Raw genomic sequence first — 20,592 nt, 5'->3', positions numbered from 1 at the left:
GACCCGCCAACCTTAAGGTTGGACGGGCAGGTCCTTTAATCGTTTAAATGTTCCTGTCAATGGCTTCAAGTGGCCATTGACAGGTCGGCGGGCCCGCAGCTGATTTTGCTGCGCCCCCACCTTCCTGAAAATTTAAATGGGGCGGGGTGACGTAGGGGGTTCCGCCCGGGGTCACCCCGCGTCATTTTACGCGTCGGTAAGCGGGCCCCGCCCCCTGCTCGCCAACGGCAAAATTCTGCCCGTGGGGTTTTAAACTTTAAAACGATGGAAGGTCTTGAGAGGGTAACTAGTGACAGCATTGCTTCCACTGCTTGGGAAGTAATTATCGGGAGGTAATTATATCATTATAACATAAAGGAGATTTAGAAGAATATTTTCACATGGAAGATTATGAGACCATGGATTGTTTTGGCAGAAGTGGCTCTTGAAGCAGAATCACAAAATTTGAAAGGAAATTGGATAAGCGCTTGAGAGTGTAAAAGGATACTGAGAAAGGTTAATTAAATGGGATTGTACAGATGACTTGGCTGAAGAGCTAACACTAGCACCAGCGCAATGGGCTTTATTTTAACAATGTAATGATTCCATCACCAGTGATGTCCACATGGGTTCTTCCAATCTCCTGTTGGAACTTTGGCAGATATTCAGAAGAAGCCGCCAATCAACAGCGTAAATGGCTGTTTACGCCATGCCTTGCATCAAATCTCATGACAAAGTGATGGTGGGAAATTGGGAGAACCCCTGTGGAAATCTTACCTTTACACTTTGTGCACATTACATTTGGGGTTCAGGGGCGAAGGGGGAAGCCCAGCAGGTCACTCGGGGCTCCCTCAAGGGCCACCTTTCAACATCAGGCACGCCCTTCCCCCGAGGTCAGGCCCCTCGCGGATGCTCCCTCCCTCCTGACCTCCCCCATCAAGACCCCAACCCACCTCTTCCCCAATTCCACCAGGCCTTGCCTCCCCTCCCCGTGAGACTCCGCTGTGCTCACCTGGCCCTGGACCCTGGGACTTAGATTCTAGTAACTGCTGGCAGTCCCAGTCCTGGCCACGGCTGCTGCTGGGGCTACAGAGTTGATGGCCAAATCAGGTTGCCAGCAGCTCTGAGGCAGGACTTCCATCTAAGTGAGGGGCAGAAGTCCCGCCTCCAGCCAATTAACCCTCAACAAATCGTTAAATGGCTGTGGGGCTGCTGTGATTGGTGGGGATGCATTCCCTGCCAACTCTTTGCCAACGCCCTCTGAAAAATCCTGCCCATGGTGCAAACTCCTCCCAGCAAGATCAGCACAGAAACTAGAGTAGATTTAAGTGTGACTCCTGCCCAGGTGCGATCCAGGAAATTCAGGACCTCAGATTCCTGAACTTGGAATTCAAAGCGTGCGAAAACACAGTGGGAGTGTGCGATTCTAACCTTAATTCTGGTTGACCATAGTGACTTCAGGGCCCTTAACACCAATCAACATTGGGGGGAAAAAAAAAAATGATAGGAACCAGATGCAAGATGGGAACAAGAGGCAGCCTCTACATTTCTGGCCTTTTGTTCTAAATGCAGATTTCCTTTTTATTTCACAGCCGTGTTGCTGGTGGTGACAGGTTGTGTGGTTAGTTCATCACACAAAATCAAGGTTAGTCACAGACCTGCAGAAAGTACACATTATGAATTCAGTGGAACAGTGCACAAAAAGGATAATATCCCACACACATAATTTCAACTGCGTTTTTTCCAGAAAGTTTGCCCACATAAAAACATGCAAAATATCAAAATTCTTGGCAAGGGGTGAAGTTATTTTTCTGTAAAAGGTGCAAGCTGCCCCTAACTTTGATATTCTTCCCTCCAACACGTGAATAAACAGACTTTCCCTCCTCTTAAATCTAATCTACTAAGGTTTTAAACTTCCTAAAAAAAAAAGTTCTAATTGTATGAGGTGTCAAAAGTTTGTGTTAATTAGCAAGTTGATTATGTTTGAATTTATGATAACGTGTAGCCAGTTAAGAATCTCAGTGTATTGCATTTTGCTACAATTTTTGTAAGATTCTATTAGTGGACCAAACAGGAAGTCAAATCACCAAAAAAAAAACCAACCTCCTGTTTACCACTATAAATATTGCAAATTTGGAGCATGCCGAAAGTTATTTTTTGGAAACTTTTCTTTATTGCAAAATCTCTAAATGCAGGTTTTGTATTAACACAAATGCCTATTGGCTTGACAATCTGCATTGGCAAATAAACATATCTGCTACAGGAGCCCCCTCCCCACTTCTGTTTTAGTGTTTTCTTTCTCCCCCCCCACCCCCCCCAATCAGACTTCTATTGCCAGCATGTTAAAGTTACAGTGACAAGAGGCCATTAACTTTCTTTTTTTAAAATGTAAGAGATAAATTATACTTGGCACAGATATTTCGTGCTAGATTAAAGAGCAGCACAGTTAGATCATGAAGAGTCATATCGGACTCAGAATATTAACTCTGTTTCCCACTCCACAGATGCCACCACAGCGGCTGAGTGTTCCCCGCACTTTCCATTTTTATTTCAGGTTTCCAGCATCCGCAGTATTTTGATTTGATTACAGATAGTTAATATCTGCATTAAAATAAGATAGACAGGGGTTAGGTACAAGTGCCAAGTAGATGAAAAAAAGACACTGATCACTATTTCTACTGTTATGTGTGCATCAATATTATGGGGAAAGGGCTGAAGAATGGAACTCATCAGATAGCTCCTGTACACAGCCAGCACATTCATGATGGGCCAAATAGCCTCCTCCTCTGCTGTACTATTCAATGATTTTCTGCTCCTCTGAACATCTAAAGGTCTGATGTTGCTTTTTTTGTACATTTCTGCTCTGAGGCTAGTTTTGACATGCAAAACAACTGGTATTTGTAATGTTAATTTACAATTACAATCCTCGTTTATGACCAACTACATAGCAGAGAAATGTAGAAGACCCAGATGAGCCTTCTTCAAATACCTTTAACGAAAGAAAAATCATTTGTTGTAAGTTGCTGTCATTTTGACAGCAAATCCTATAAGGAAGCATGAAATGAGAACGAGTGATTCAGCCTATTCTTTCCACAGAACTTGTGCAATTAATGTTGTGCCTTGGTTTGCAACTTCCTCAGATATTTTTGCCTTTGTTCACTAATATTAGTCACATACCCTGATGATACGCATTCCAACCATTTACCCAACAAAACGGGGGTGGCGGGGGGGAACTCCTTAAGTGAAAGCACCCAACGAAAGCTACAGCAAGGGTGGTGGAAAATGCGAAACCTGCCATGAACACCATGTCAGTTTACTGCCAAAAGACATTCCCCAACAGGACGTATGGAATGACAGGAAATTTCCACCATTGTTTGTGGTACCAGTTCGCAGCCAGTGCTTAAACTAAAGATAGGTGCAAACGAAAAAAAATATATATAAGGATATGCTTGGTACTTAAATTTGTCCACAAGGTCTTTGCAGGGTTTTCGTGATGCCACTTTCAAGGTCAATGTTAAAGGGAGGTAATATTAATGTTAAGCTACTCAACCTGGCAGCACAGCTCGATAGTTTCCACTCCTAAGGGGTGAGAATCCCCGAGCTGACAGCAAAACTTTGAAATAACTTAACGGGTGGAATTTCACAGCCCCTCCCGCTGGCGGGATTTTCCGGTCCCGCTAAAGTCAACGGACCCCCCTTTGAACGGCTCGCCGCATTTCACAGTCCCCCCCACCACCACCCCGGCACAACGGGGCCCTAAAATTCCCGCCCAACACAACTTTTGCCTTCATTGCAGTATGTTCCACATACGCACTACAAACCGTCTCATCTTACGTTCACGAAGGGAAGCGGCAACAATGGGTGCTTTAAATTACTGAAGCGCCATTCCCTATAGGGCAAACGAACACAGCAGGATGTCAGGAACTGATTACATCATCCCTGCAGCTATCACATCAAATCTTGGCAGTTAAAGTTTGAAGTGGCTTTCTGGCCCCTTTCTGTACAAACCAATTTCATTATAAAACACACACACTCAACCCAGCTGTACATTCTAGATTCTGACAGCTCATGAGTCACCTTCCAAAAGACAAAAGGTTGAATGTCCTAAAAAAACCTCACACATTTCGTTGTCAGACTTACAGTTTCCCCCTTTACTTACGCAACCTGTTTGGTCAGATGGTGTCAGGAGTCAGGTGGATAAATGAAGGACCAAGAGCAGGATTGAGCCAATGTTGGAATCAAAAGGGGGCATCCATCGGGAATGGCAAAGCATCCGAAGACTAAACTCTAAATCACAATTTTAGGCCGTTAAAAAATTAGAATTTCATTCATGGATCGCTTGATAGAATTAAAACTATTTGCCTGTGGTAAGTTAGATTGGGTACTTGGACTACATACTCTAATTTTCTCACTCCCCTATGGGGCCTGCTCTTGCACCCAGTGCTGATATTAGGAAGGGGTTCCTGGTCCTCTTACTACCCAGTGAACCACACCCCTGGGTGTGGTCATTGCCAAATTACAGAAGGTCTGAACTCACTCAATCTCATAACACCCACCCACACAAGAAAGATAGCCGCGTGATTGAAGTAGCAGGAGCATATCACCACTGTCCAGGTGTCCACAGCTTCAGGACACTATGGATGAAGGGAGAAAAGCCCAGAGGAATCTTAGGGGGAGTGGGAAGAAAATGACAAATTAATATTGCTCTTTCAAACTACCCACATGAAGGCTTTGCAAATATGACACTTACTCTAGGTTCATCACCTCAAGGACGCCATGCGGGTTAAACAGGCCTCATGGCTGTCTGGTAAAACAAATTGCGATTCACTCAAATATCCCAGAAACTGACCGAAGGCCAGACAAAAATAAGCTTCATTCACCAACTAAACTAAATTGCACAATTTTCAGAAGCTGTAATTACCAATTACCGGGCCTTGTGCGGAGACCTTGGTGTTGTGGTAATGTCACTGGGCTAGTAACCCAGGGGCCCAGACTAATGCTCTGGGGGCAAGGGTTCAAATCCCATCACAGCAGCTGGTGGGATTTAAATTCAATTAATTTAATACAAATCCGGAATTGAAAGCTAGTGACCATGAAAACTATCACAGATTGTTGTAAAAACCCATCCGGTTCACTAATGGGGAAGGAAATCTGCCATCCTTACCTGGTCTGGCTTACATACGACTCCAGACCCACAGCAATGCGATTGCCCTCTGGAATGGTCTAGCAAGCCCCTCAGTTCACAGGCAGTTAGGGATGGGCAACAAATGCTGGCCTTGCCAGCAACGCCCACATCCCAGGAAATATATATATTTTTTTAAATCAACACTTTGCATTTAAGTCCATATTTTGAGAACCAAATCGTTCCTTCTCAATCTAAAATACATATCAACGGATATTAAAAATTACATCATTGTAAAAATGATCCCCAAAATTTACCATTGCATTCTAGAGCTGCTGCCGGCAACTTCCTCTCCCTCTTCCTGGAGCTTCAGTCTTGTGTATTCAGCCTCGAGCTCCAATTTGTTCATTTTGACTTTGGAGAGGCTTCAGTTCAGAAAAGATGCATAACGCGTGGTTGAATTGATATTGTTTGCTTTACAAAGTCTCCCAAAGTGAAAACAGCATTCCCCACCCCATCATCCTTGTAAGCAACAAAACAGGAAATCTATTAGTCAGGATAAATCCTTTAAAAATGCTGGAGCTCATTCATCTGAATGATCGTATAAGTTGCACGGAACGCGAGCATCTCGGCATCCAAAATGTCAATGTGCATTGCCTTGGGCAAAAGCATTTGATTCCCAGCCTCTGACGATTAAATTCTGTATTGCGGAACTATCGGTGTGTGCAGTGGGGTCACTAGATGGAGACATATGCCGAAATCCGGCCAGGGGAGGGTCAGCCCTGTTTCGGAGTCCAAGGTCTCCTGCCGTCAGAGCCCGGAGCAGAATTGGCTCCAGCCATTGGAGATATACACAGCCAAACTGTTCTGACAGTAAACCGTGAAGAGGGCGTAGAGAGGCTGCAAAGGGACATGGACCAGTTAAGTAACTGGGTAAGATGGTGGCAGATGGAGTACAACGTGGGGAAATATAAAAGCATCCACATTGATAGGAGGAAATAGAAAAAGCAAGATTTTTTTTAAAAGATGGAACTCTAGTAAACATTGGTGTTCAGATGGATTTGGGTGCCCTTGTACACAAATCAAATAAGTTAACATGCAGGTGCAGCAAGCAATTCGGAACGCAAACGCCATGCAAGACTTTATTCTAAGGGTGTTGTAGTATGGGTAAGGATGTCTTGCTACTGCTGTACAGGACTTTGGTGAGACTACACCTGGAGTACTGTGTACAGCTTTGGTCTCCAAGTGCATAGTTACTTTAGAGAAAGTGCAAAGTTTCACCAGGTTGATACCTGGGGTGAAAGGGTTGGCTTATGAGGATAGATGGAATAGAATGGACCTATATTCTCAGGAATTAAGAATGAGAGGTGATCTCCTTGAAATGTATAAAACGCTGAGAGGCCTTGACAGGGTAGATGCTGAGAGACTATTTACCCTGGCTGAGAGTATAAAACGAGGTTTCATTGTCTCAGGATAAAATGATTGCTGTTTGGGACCAAGATGAGGAGAACTTTCTTCACTCAGTGTTGTGAAAGTTCAGACTTTTCTACCCTCGAGGGCAGTGGGTGCTTAGCCAATGACTATATTCAAGATTGAGATCGATAGATTTTTGGGCACCAAAGCAATCAAGGGATATGGCAATAGGGCAAGGAAATGGAGTTGATGTAGAAGTTCAGCATGATCTTATAGAATATTTCCACAGGCTTAAGAGACCAAATGGCCTTTTCCTGCTCCAATTTCTTATATATATAAGAATAACAGTCACAACCAGCGGCCTCAAAGGATGGGCAGAAGAATTAGGATACATAGTGTGTCTTGCAATTTAAAAATTTATTCCAGTGTGTATTATACATCCACAAAGTGCTAAACTGAGTAAGAGAAAATGTTCCTCACTTATGTTCTACCTTCATTTTCTCCAGTTCCGTTCTCATCCTCTCAATGTCAGCCTTTTCCAATCTATCGCGACTTATGTCCTTATATTCAAAATAAGAAAATTGGTCTACTTGACTTGTGTCCTTCTCAATCTTTAGCTTAAAACTTCTTGGGCAGGATTTTTCAGTCAGTGTGCGGGGGCGGGCCCGACACGCTGACGTGTAAAATGACGCGTGATGCTGTTGGGCGGGCGTTCCGACGTCATCGCGCTGTTTCGTTCGGCAGGTGCGCAGAGTGGGCTGTGAACCCGCCTATATGTAAACAGCCTATGAAGGCCATTAAGGAAGTGATTAAGGGAATTGTTAACGCTTAAGGTTGACGGGCAGGCGAAAAGGCCAAACAGGTTTTGCGTTTTTTTAGGAAACCCCATCCACGAGCGGGATGAGGTTTCCTAAAGCTCTTATTAAATAAATTTTTTTTCCAAAATATAAAAACATGTCCCTTCTCATGTGACATGAGGGGACATGTTTAATTAAATTTTTAAACCATTTATTTAATAATTTCAGTAGCGATTCAATCTCCCTGAGGCAGCTCCGTGCCTCAGGGAGATTGAAGCGCTCTTTCGCGTGCATGCACGAAAGAGCGCTGGCTCCGACTCTCCCTCCTCCCCTCGCCTGCACAGGTAGCGCTGAGCGGTATAACTCACGTCTTACACCGGGTGGGCCTTAATTGGCCCGCCCACCGTAAAATGGCGGCGCAGAACCGATCGCGAGCAGTGATCCGCTCAGCGACTGCCCCCACCTGCTCCTGCCGAGCCCGCCCGCCACCTGAAAAATTGAGGCCATTGTGTTGTGATCGCTGTTGCCTAGGTATTCCCTATGCTTACTTCTCTTACCTGCTCTGGTTCATATCAAGCAAGGCGCATAACAGGCTGCCAATACAATATTGCCTGTTTAGTGCTAGCATTCAAGACAAATTTCCACCGCCACATATCCTGGTGAATGTGCTTCTTAAAATTACTGCAAGTAATTGTATTAAATGTCACCAGTGGGACGGAAAGGAGCAGAAATAATAACATCCAAAGCTTCATTATCAATTGAAACTTAAAAGATGAGGAGCCAAAAAACTGCGAATAATAAAACTTTAAATGAGTAAATTTTAAATTAACTATTCTACGTGTTTTACACAGGCAGTGGTCTATGAGGCAAACAATAGTAATAGATTCACACCACTGATTAAACTATCAACAGAAACCAAATGAGAGAGAGTTTTATATTAATCTTCGAGGAACTGTCAAGGTGAGTCCAGCAGGTTGTGTGCTTGCTTCAGCTCAGTTTTAATATCCCCGGACAAATTCACCAAAACAAATATTTTTATTTGAAGGGCAATTACACATGGTCGGATAGGCAATAAGCATGTGAGCTGCTTCCCAGTAAAGGCTTAAATCGTACACGGTTCCTGAAACAGGCATATCTACACACATACATATAGACTCATAAACAGAGAGGTGCACACAAGGTTATAAGCTGTGACCAGAATCCTCCATTCCTGTTGGTGATGGACGTCATGGCGGGCAGGGTGGGTGGGGGCGCAATTTGGCAGAAGGGGCAGAAATCGGTTTCACACCGGCGTGAAAGCACAGCAGGATCATCCGATGGTGTCCGCCATGTCGGAACGCCAATCCCGCTGGAGGCCGTCGTGAACCTGATTTGCATCCCGGTAATGGGACGCAAAGTAAGGCCCGAGCAGAATCACCACCTCCGCCCCCCACGCCGGATTTACCATTGTGCCAGGGAGGAAAACATGCCGACCCAGAATACATCTGGACAACTGCGACATGCAGAAGTCGGGACTTAACGTTAGGGCCTTGTTCACATCGCGGACATCGGAGGAGATGACGATGCTGAAGCCCTAAAGCTAACCGAACCCTGGAGGAACACGTGCATCACATGTTGGGTGGATTCCCATGGACATGGCTCCACTGCGAAGCAGCTCACGGAAGGTGGGAGGTCTCCATTGATGCTTTGGGTCTGCTTCAGAACATCACTGTCTTGGCCATGGGCTGCTATGGGTAATTGACAAAGGAGGGGTGGGGGGGACGAGCGGTTGGCGAGGGTTAGGTGCAAGTGGTGAGGAGGGAGTTCGGAGGGTGCAGGAGGGAGTGAGGGGCAGGATGGATGTTCGGGTGAATGTGCAAGGGAGGGATCTGTGGAGTCAATGACCACCTCCTGGGGAGCGAACCGAGGGTGGGCGTGGTAGGAGGGAAGGGTGAATGTGAGAGGGGACAGAGGGAGCTGGTAGGGTGGGAGGGTGAGGGTGCATTGGTAGCGATAGAAGGTGAGAGTGGTTGGTGGGGACTCAGAGGTAGGCACGGACCCTGACGGGGGGTGGGAAGGAGGAGGTCAGGGTGGTCAGTGTGGGTGAGGGTGGGATTCTCAGGCAGGTGGGAACGTGCACATTCACCTGGACATCCCGGAAAGACAAGGGTTCAAGTTTGTGGGTGATGGTGGGGAGGTGGACAGTGATGATGGGGGGTGGTGGCTGACAGTGATGGGGGAAAGGACATGGGTGACTGGGGGAGGGGACAGGGGAGCTAACAGTACATTTCATAATACCATGGTTGTCGAAATCGAAAGTGAATGCAGCCTCGAGTTGGACAGGCACAGGTGCTGCCTAGGAGTGCAGTGGGTGGGCAGAGATGGAGGTCAGCTCAAATGGACAACTAAAAATGCTCGGGACATTGAGAGGACTGTAATGGATGAAGGCTCCACGTGTGTGGGAGAGTGCTTGCACAAGGCTCTGAAAGACTCTGCCGCACACACACACGCACTTCTCCCTCCAGAATCACTTGTGGTTCGGCTGCGTGCAGCTGAACTGCTAGTGGGGAGTAGGATAGGGTCAGAGTCATAGAGTCATAGAGGTCTACAGCACAGAAAAAGGCCCTTCGGCCCATCGAGCCTGCGCCGGTCAAACAAGTACCTAACTATTTTAATCCCATTTTCCAGCACTAGGCCCATAGCCTTGTATGCCATGGCATCGCAAGTGCACATCCAAATATTTCTTAAATATTATGAGGGTTTCTGTCTCTGCCACCCTTTCAGGCAGTGAGTTCCAGATTCCCACCACCCTCTGGGTGAAAAAATTCGCCCTCACATCCCCCTCTAAACCTCCTGCCCCTTACCTTAAATCTATGCCCCCTGGTTATTGATCCCTCCACCAAGGGGAAAAGTTCCTTCCTGTCAACCCTATCTATGCCCTTCATAATTTTATACACCTCAATCATGTCCCCCCTCAATCTCCTCTGCTCCAGGGAAAATAACCCCAGTTTATCCAATTTCTCCTCATAACTAAAACTCTCCAGCCCAGGCAACATCCTGGTAAATCTCCTCTGCACCTTCTCTAGTGCAATCACATCCTTCCTATAATGTGGATTCCAGCACTGCACGCAATACTCTAGCTGTGGCCTAACCAGCGTTTTATCCAGTTCCAGCATAACCTCCCTGCTCTTATATTCTATGCCTCAGTTAATAAAGGCAAGTATCCCACATGCTTTCTTAACTACCTGTCCCACTACCGCAAGGGACCGCTGGGGGAGGACTCGCAAAGCCTGTCAATGAAACTGAAAGACACCAATACCACATTATTCAGTGAAAGTGATTATACTTTCAGATTATAAAGTAGCAAAATATGTTCACCCATGAATCAGTTATGATCAGGATTTCTTCACTTTTCTAGGCCTACCACTTCTTCCAGTTGCTACCCTGACATCCACAGCTGGGGTGGAGTCAGCCTGTGCAATGTTTGGCCCCGATGCCTCTGATGACTTCAGCGTGCGTCCTCCACACAGCCAAGGCGTTGAAGAACCTGGCTTGCTTTGGTTGTCCTCCTGTGGGCCATCTGCTCACTCTGCGGTGACAGAGGGCGAGGTTGAACGGGGTGGATGGGGGTCACAGGCAAAGGGGACTTGGAGGGAGAGGACAGACTCTGAGATGCCTGAGTGGATGACCCAGAGGTGTCCGGCTGCTGCTCCTCCTCCCTTCGGGTGCCCGAGGGCCCCGGCCTGAGTCCTTGAGGGGAAGGAGCACCTGGAGGAGCGTCGAGGTGCCTCTTTTCCCTCTCACATTGACACTGCAGGAACTCACCCATGACTACCATGATAGAGTGCAGATCTGTGCACATCTCCGCATTCTGCTGGGCCAGGGTCTCCATGGTGTCCACCATCCTTCCCATAGAGACCTCCATATTCACACAGGCAGGCACCACTTCAGAGAGCAGGAGGACGCACATCTCCCACTCGCATGCCACTCTGTCGAAGGCTTCCAACAGCTCAGTGTGATGTCCCCCTGCCTTCTGTTGACTCTCCACGATGAGATGGAAGGCTGAATCCAGAGGCTTGTCACCTGATTCGGGCCTCACAGATGCCTCTTCCCCAGCAAACCTCCAAGTGCCAGGCAGCTCGGCTGAACCTGCCTCCTCCTCCTGCGGACACGTGTCCGTACAGTCACCTCCAGATTGTGAACCTGAGCCTGTTCTAGATCTAGGTCCCACTGAGGTGTGCGTGTCTCTGCGCTGGTGGAGGTTGTGGGTAAACGCTGTGACAGGTCTTCCAAACCGCTTATTTCCAGTTCTTCAATGGAGGAAGTGCCTTCTTGACTGGCGGTGAGGACCTGGCAGCAGAGTCAAAAGCAGGAGAGAGAGCACTCACATTTTCGTTGTGAGGGGGATGATGTGGCGCAGGATCCTCACGTAGGTGTTGTTGCCGATCTCTCCGTTGCCACAGACACGTTCCTCGTCTTCACCAGTCAGCACGATGGCACACTCCTCAAAGCGAGTGAGGGGCCTAATGTGGGCCATTCCACCCCCGGGCTGGGACCTCTCCCTGTTGCTGTGAGCCAGCTTCTCCCGCATGAAAACAGATGGAGAGAGTGTGAGCAGGACACATGGCACTGTGTGGAATGTTTGTGTGGTGAGCGGAGCCATGGACAGGATAGGGATGCGAGCTCGAAAGGATATGAACCTGATGGAGATGTAAAAGTGTGTGAGAGAGTTAATGGTGTTGTCGCCAGAAGTGAGATCCCTCTGGATATGTGATGGGTTTGTGAGTGTGTGAGTTGAGAGTGATGAGGTGGTTGACTTACCCTGGTGGAATGGATGAGATCATTCATCCTCTTCCTGCACTGGATGGCTGACCTCCTCTGTGCTCCGATGGCGATGACCACCGCTGCCCCACCACCTCCCAGGCCGAATCGGTAACTCTGGTGGACCTCCTGCAGCCAGAGCTAGAGTAGAGGACATCACAGCGGCCTTCCACTATGTCCAGCAGGCGCCCCAGAGAGGGCGTCGCTAAATATGGGGGCTGCTGTCTTCTTTGCCTTTTGGGGCAATTGTTGCCTGGACTGTAGACATGAAGTAGGCTGCGCTCCGGTGCACTTTACATATAGCGCCCGGAGCGAGGAAGCATTGAGGCCATGGTGTGGCCGGCAAACCAACAACACTGATTGTTGTAAAAACCCATCTGGTTCGCCAATGTCCTTCAGGGAAGGAAATCTGCCGTCCTTACCTGGTCTGGCCTACATGTGACTCCAAACCAACAGCAATGTGGTCGACTCTTAAATGCCCCCTGAAATGGCCTAAGAAGCCACTACATTCAAGGGCAATTAGGACGGGAACAAATCCTGGCCTCACAGCGATGCCCACATCCCACGTGGCCCTCGAGATAGGGCAGGTCTGGGAAAAGGTTCCCCAACAAGGTTCCACCCTCTGACCACTTTTCTCGAGAGCAGGCTGGGTAGGGCAGGCAGCAATCTCCCTAGCAGCAGTGGCATTCTAATTAAGGCCATTGAGAGACCAACTCACAGGCATTTTCATAGCGTGATGGCGGGTTGCCAGAGGCGAACGGAACCCCCATTGTATCTGCACCTCACCTCGTCACCGAAGGCGAGGACACACTGGGAGGTCAGGGGGGTTATTATGTGAGTTTGCAAACTGATGTTTGAGAGAGCAAAACGGTCTAATGCAGCAAGGCAAAGGAGTCATTCGGAGACAGTGCCCTTGTAGGCTGATCCCCAAGATGACTCTGCCCGCTATTGATCGGATACCGTCACCATAATGTGAATGGCTTTAACTTGTGGCGTCCACCCATTTGCCGTCTCTCTGAGCAGCCCTCACCTTTCTCATGGGATTGCGGGACAGTCCGCCATTCGGCCCCTCCGATTGGCCCTCCCTTCACAATATCTAAATGAGGCTTGGCTGAGAGCCCAGATTTCCATTACCTTGTTGAAGCAGATGCACAGAAGGGAAAACGTTACTAGATTGACAGGTTTACAAGCTTTTTTGTGTGAACTATTTTGTCACTGGCTCAATGTTTATTTATACAAGATGAAAGAAGGGCTGTCAAGTGCTTATTGTTTCTGTTATTGATGTTTTAAAGGTCTGGTTGATTGACACTTTTAAAGGATTGTTGCAGCAGCATTTTAAGAACGTGGGCGTTGCTGGCTAGGCCAGCATTTATTGCCCATTCCTAACTGCCCTTGAGGTGGTGGTGAGCTGCCTTCTTGAACTGCTCAGTCCATGTGGTGTGGGTACACCCACAGTGCTGTTAAGGAAGGAGTCCCAGGATTTTGACCCAGTGACTGCGAAGGAACGGCGATATATTTCCAAGTCAGGATGGTGAGTGGCTTGGAGGGGAACTTCCAGATGGTGGTGTTCCCGTGTGTCTTTCTAGATAGTAGTAGGTTTAGAAGATGCTGTCTAAGGAGCCTTGTGGGTTCCTGCAGTGCATCTTGTAGATGGTACACACTGCTGCCACTGTGCGTCGGTGGTGGAGGGACTGAATGTTTGTGGATGTGGTGCCAATCAAGCGGGCTGCTTTGTCCTGGATGGTGTTAAGCTTCTTGAGTGTTGTTGGAGCTGCACTCATCCAGGCAAGTGGAGAGTATTCCATCACACTCCTGACTTGTATCTTCTCAAGAAGTAAAAAACAGTTCGGACCAGTTTTCTTATATCCCAGTTTTTTCTGTTTTTTTCTTCTGGGTTGTAGATGGCGGGCAGGCTTTGGGGAGTGAGGAGTTGAGTTACTTGCTGCAGGATTCCTAGCCTCCAACCTGCTCTTGTAGCCACAGTACTTATATGGCTAGTCCAGTTCAGTTTCTGGTCAATGATCAATGGTGAATGGTAACCCCTAGGATGTTGATAGTGGGGTATTCAGCGATGATAATGCCATTGAATGTCAAGGGGCGATGGTTAGGTTCTCTCTTGTTGGAGATTGTCATTACCTGGCACTTGTGTGGTGCGAATGTTACTTGCCATTTGTCAGCCCAAGACTGGATATTGTCCAGTTCTTATTACATTTGGACATGGACTGCTTCAGCATATGAGGAGTTGCGAATGGTGCTGAACATTGTGCAATCATCAGCGAACATCCCCACTTCTGACCTTATGATGGAAGGAAGGTCATTGATGAAGCAGCTGAAGGTGGTTGGGCCGAGGACACTACCCTGAGGAACTCCTGCAGTGATGTCCTGGAACTGAGATGATTGACCTCCAACAATCACAACCATCTTCCTTTGTGCTAGGTATGACTCCAACCAGCGGAGAGTTCCCCGCCCACGATTCCCATTGACTCCAGTTTTGCTAGGGCTCCTTGATGCCACACCTGATCAAATGTGGCCTTGATATCAAAGGCAGTCACTCTCACCTCACCTCGGGAGTTCAACTCTTTAGCCCATGTTTTAACCAAGGCTGTAATGAGGGCAGGAGCTGAGTGGCCCTGGCGGAAACCAAGCTGAGCATCAGTGAGCAGGGCATTGCTAAGCAAGTGCCACTTGATAGCACTGTTGATGACCCCTTCCATCACTTTACTGGCGATTGAGTATGGACCAATGGGGTGATAATTAGCCAGGTTGGATTTGTCCTGTCTTGTGTGTACAGGACATACTTGGGCAATTTTCCACATCGCTGGGTAGATTACAGTGTTGCTGTTGTACTGGAACAGCCTGGCTAGGGACGTGGCATGTTCTGGAGCCAAGTCTTCAGTACCATGTTACGAATGGCTGTTTTTTAAACATTTCCACACAGGCCTTTGATATTAGAGTTCAATGGTTCTGTACAGAGCTCACACTGGATGAATGGCCATGGAAGTGCTAGGAGTTGGCTTAGAGGGTAAGAGGGCCATTGGGGGTGGATGAGGGCATGGGTTGTCATGGAGGGTATGGGGGCAAAAAGGTTCCCGCATCCAGATTGCGGCTCACGACACCTCTGAGGGGCCGTGAACTATGAGTCCTCGAGAAGCTGGTCCAACTCTACGCAAATTGTGTGGAGCTAGATGCCAACCCCTGCAATGGGACCAGCCAGACTGGGAGTGCAGGGTGTGGGCTTTTGCTGCATGAGCGAAAATTGGGGACGTTGGGAATAGGGGTGGTAATCCTGGAACCTGGTCCCGTCGGACATTTTTAAAGATCCGCAGTGTCTCCAAAAAGTCCACAAAAATCCGGCCTGTTACCACCAATCCCAAGAGCCCTAATGTTGTCACGGATCCAAACTTAGCCGTTCACACCCAGTGGGTAAAATTAACACTTCCAATTTGTCACATCTCAGGAATTTCTTTGACCATTTCCCTCAGGATCCTTCCATGTGTCCCATCAGGTCTTGGCATCATTTCCTTCTTTAGATTAACTAACTGCTCTAGCACATTTCTTAAGATTATGATATCTCTCATCTTACTTTTAACCAATGCAGAACATACTCAATCCCCAGTAGCCTTCAGACTGGTAAAGGCTGAGCAAAACCTCTGGTAACTATCCATAGAAGGATCACAGCAGAGAAGCAGGCCCCTCGACCCCTGTCAGCTCTCTGCGAGAGAAATTCAGCTAATCACACACTCCTGCCTTTCTCCCCCATAGGTCTGCAAAGGTTTTCTCTTTCGATAATTATCCAATTTGCCTCCGAAAGCAAAGATTTAATCTTCCTCCACCCCCCTATCAGGCAGCTCCTAATCACTCACTCACTGCGTTCAAAAAAACCTTTTCCTCATGTCACTGTTGGTTCTTTTGTCAATCACTTTAAATCAGTGCCCTCTGCTTCTTGACCCCTCTGCCAACGGGAACAGTTTCTCTCTATCTACCCCTGTCCAGACCTCTCGTGGTTTTGAATACCTCTGTCAAATCTCCTCTCAATCTTCTCTTCCCCAAGAAAAACAACCTCCGCTTCCTGCCGATCTCTGTCTGTTCTTTAACTCTCAATCCTCGCAGAGGCTTACCTCGCATTTCCCCATTTCCTTTTTACTGATCTATTTGTAGAGCACTTTAATATTCTTTTTAATATTTTTCTGGAGATTTTCCCTGCATAATCCCTTCCTGCTTTCCTTAGATTTTTCATAGCCTGTGTAAAACGTCACTCTCCGCATTCACGCGCAGGAGTGACGCTAGAAAATCAGGTGGGTCAGAGCAGGGGCTAGGACCCAGCGGGTTGGGTTCCGGTCCCATTACTTCCTGAAAATGGGGCTTTGAAATAAAAGGGAACAAAGCAGTCGCATCTTTTAAGTGCACCCATGGAATAGCACAGTGGTTCAAATCAGACTGACTTTCGGGAAAGAAATAATCGGCAAGGATTAAAAAAAACAATTTTAAAAAATGAATCAAACTACTTTTGAATTAACAGAAAATCCTAGGAGCTGCTGGTAGTGATGCACTGTATTGCAGTCCCAACATGTTCTACCATGAGCTCACAGAAAGCAGGTTGACCCCATGACCTCCCACATTGATGCTCCAATACCAGCCTTGTTGGCCATGGCTCAGCAGGTACTAGGCTTGCCTCTGAGTGGGAAGGTTGTGGGTTCAGTACCACTCCAGTCTGGGACTTGAATACAAAAAATCAAGGGAGTGCTACAGTGTTGGAGGTGCCTTCTTTCTGATGAAACATTAAACTAAAGACCCATGGAATTATTCTGAAGAAGGTGTCCTGGCCAATCTTTATCCCTCGGTCAACATCACAAAAGCGGATTGTCTGGTCATCACCACATCGCTGACTGTGGGAGCTTTCTGTGCACAAATTGGTTGCTGCGTTTTCTACATTACATCGGCGACTACAGTTCAAAAACGTACTTCATTGGCTATAAAGTGCTTTGGTATGCCCTGTGGTTGTGCAAGGTGATATATAAATGCTAGACCTTCTTCTCCAGTGGATGTGAAGCAGTTTGGGGGGCCCTGGTTCATGAAAGGTGTGGACTGCAAGTTCTCTCCCGAAGGACTTAGAAACTGACACTTTACCAGCATGCCTTGCATAGTCAAAATGAGCCAGTTCAAAGCCAATGAAAGACAAACGATGGCTATTGGAAGTTGCATATCAGTCAGAAGTTAATTGCATCATGAGGTATGAAGGTGCTGGTGTAAGTGAGTCGCTGAAGTGAAGGGAAAAGCAGGACAGATAAACAGATGTCCCTGATCATAGTAACAAGCTGGGCTGAGGGTAAAACACCTCATGTTTTTTTTCCCCTGAGATGTCGAAGAAGGAAACAAAGGTTAACTCGATTAGCAGACAAGTTAGGAAGCAGACAGCATACGCATTGCCTGATTAGCAAAGGTACAGTGCTAACTGTGACAGTTTCAATGGTGTTCAGCTTTTGTGGCTGTAAAGGGATGTAAAAGAAAATGCACAAGCAGCATGTAGTGCAGGGACACCAATAAAGGACAGTGAGCTGAGTGAAGCACTCTGCCCAGGCAGCTCAGATCTCTGCATTTGCTCTTCCTGCATGAAACGCTTCGAATGTATGGATTAGTAAATCAATCTAATTGACTGATACCCATATCAGTGTCAACACTGAACCTCTCTTATATTTCTTTCCTACAGGGTGGGGGGGGGTTCCTGATCTCAGTTATGATCGAGGTGAAGGAGGAGCACAGCAGTCTGTAAGGAACCGCAGATAGAACAAATTGCCACAGTATCATTACAGCGCAGATGGAGGCCATTCGGCCCATCGAGTTTCCCATTGAGGAAACTTTCACACGCTTGCCAGCACCTGACACGAGATAATAAATTGGCTTGAAGCGGGCTTTTCAAATCCTTTCACATGTGGGTGTTGCTGGCTGGGCCAGCATTTATTGCCCATCTTTAATTGCCCTTGAGAAGGTGGTGGTGAGCTGCCTTCTTGGACCGCTGCAGTCCATGTGGTGTAGGTACACCCACAGTGCTGTTGTGGGGGGAGGGGGGGTGGGGGGGTGAAACTCCAGGATTTTGACCCAGTGACTGTGAAGGAATGACCATATAGTTCCAAGTCAGAATAGTGATAAGCTTGAAGTGGTGGCATTCCCATGCATCAGCTTCCCTTGTTCTTCTAGATGGTAGAGGTTGCAGGTTTGAAAGGTACTGTTAAGGAACCTTGGTAACTTGCTGCAGTGCATCTTGTAGATGGTACACACTGCTGCCACTGTGCATCGGTGGTGGAGGGAGTGAATGTTCGTGGATGTGGTGTCAATCAAGCAGGCTGCTTTGTCCTGGATGGTGTCGAACTTCTTGAGTGTTGTGGGAGCTGCACTCATCCAGGCAAGTGGGGAGTATTCCATCACACTCCTGACTTGTGCCTTGTAGATGGTGGACAGGCTTTGGGGAGTCAGGTTGTCTGGTCACCTGTCTACCAAACGATGAAGGTTTAGCGCACAAATAAGTGGGGATTTAATGTTGTTTAATTTTTTTTAAAAGGTGAAAGATTCAAAAAGAAGCAACTTTAGTTGAAAAAAAAATGTTGGCCACTTTTCATAACATTTCCATTTGTTTAACTTATGTTCTCCAGTTTACTTGCACATAGTACATTTGAGCTGCATAATCAGTAAATCAGAATTCATGACTGATTTTAACATTGCTCCTAATGACAATTATAGAAACACAAAACCTTTTTGAGAATAAAGTCAGTTGAGCTAAGTCCTCAAGTTTGAATGCTTTCAGAAACTCATTACTTTGAGGTATCGTTATTTTATACATGGACACTGCAGATGGATTTCTGTGCCAAGTTCATGTGGGTGGAAATACAGACACACAACTGTGTGTTGCCCTCAGATGACAACATTCATCAGTGAAAGGATATTTTTCATAAATGTCCAGTAGCATTTGTTGTACCTTCCTCCTCAAGCTTCAGATACATCACATCACAAAAGGCAACTGAAGCAATTCAATCACTTTTCATTAAACAGAGTCCAAATCACAAAGATGTTTGAGTACAAGAGCTACAGTAATGCAAATTACATTTTAAGATAGATATGAACCTACAAACACACCAATTAGAGGCAAGAGCGGGCCTTTTGACCCCTCGAGCCTGCTCTGCCATGTTATAAGATCATGGCTAATCCGATTGTGGTCTCAACTCCACTTTCCTATCTACCACAACCCCTCCCCACCCCTCCCCACCCCTCCCCCATACCCTGTGACTCACTTGTCAATTAACAATCTAACTCAGCTTTCCAAAATATTCAATGACACAGCCTCCACTGCTCTGCGGGGAAGAAAATTCCACAGACTAATGACTCTGAGAAAAATATGTTCTCCCCATCTCCACCTTAAATGGGAGACCCCTTATTTTTAAACTGTGTCCCCTAGTTCTAGTCTCTCCCATAAGGGGAAACATCCTTTCAGCATCCACCCTGTCAAGTCCCCTCAGCATCTTATATGTTTCAATAAGATCACCTTTCATTCTTCTAAACTCCAATGGACACTGGACTAATCCATCCAACCTTTCCTCATAAGATAACCCCTTCACCGCAGGAATCAACTGAATGAACAGCTTCTAATGTAATTTTAACCTTTCTTAGACCAAAAATGTACGCAGTACTCCAGATGTGGTCTCACCAAAGTCCTGTACAACTGTAGCAAAACTTCCTTACTTTTATATTCCATTCCCCTTGCAATAAATACCAACATTCCGTTTGCCTTCCTAATCACTTTCTGTGCCTGAATGCTAACTGCCGTGATTCATGTACGAGGGCAGCCAGATCCCTCTGCCCCGCAGAGTTCTGTGATTTCTCTCCATTTAAATAGTGCACTGATTTTCTAATCTTCCTGCCAAAGTGGACAGGTTGACATTTTCCCACATTATTCTCCATCTGCCAGACTTTTTTGCCCACTCACGTAACCTATCTATGTCACTTTTGCAGACTCCTTATGTCCTCTTCATAACTTACTTTCCTATCCATTTAGCAGCCGTACATTCAGTGTTCCGCAACAGTTATTAGAATGCCCTGGTCTCTATACAGTTCAGTTGCTGATGTTGGAAAAACTACGCTAAACTGAAGTGTAAAAACCAAAAAGCAAGGATTTGTTTCGGTCAAGCAATTGGGACAACACACCTTTGCACAGAATACCAATCACAGTTGACAAGGAAGTCACAAAAAGCAACGCATACAACTGCTTTCTGCATACACGCCCTAGTTATTATTATTATACAGGTCTTTCAATTTAAATCAACTTCCCAATGAAATATACCTACTGCTGAAATCTAATATACTCAATTCATTGAGGGTGTTTCAGAACTTGCAATTCTCGGTTGCAGCACAGCCTGCTGGGCAGCAAATACCTACTGTCCTTCACTCTCAAAAATAGGTTACGGATCCCACCCAATAAACTGGGTCTAAACA

At 46.7% G+C, this 20,592-nt stretch overlaps 1 protein-coding gene across 2 annotated transcripts in view; it reads right to left on the bottom strand.

Annotated features, from left to right (window-relative positions):
- Positions 1–20,592, bottom strand: part of LOC144673859 (rab effector MyRIP-like) — a 403,745-nt gene that overhangs the window by 347,367 nt on the left and 35,786 nt on the right. The gene's annotated exons all lie outside the window — the stretch shown is intronic.

The sequence above is a fragment of the Cetorhinus maximus genome, chromosome 3, assembly GCF_964194155.1.
Source record: "Cetorhinus maximus chromosome 3, sCetMax3.hap1.1, whole genome shotgun sequence".
Classification (NCBI taxonomy): domain Eukaryota; kingdom Metazoa; phylum Chordata; class Chondrichthyes; order Lamniformes; family Cetorhinidae; genus Cetorhinus; species Cetorhinus maximus.
Note: the sequence above shows the minus strand (reverse complement) of the source record. Positions and strands in the feature narration are given on the sequence as shown.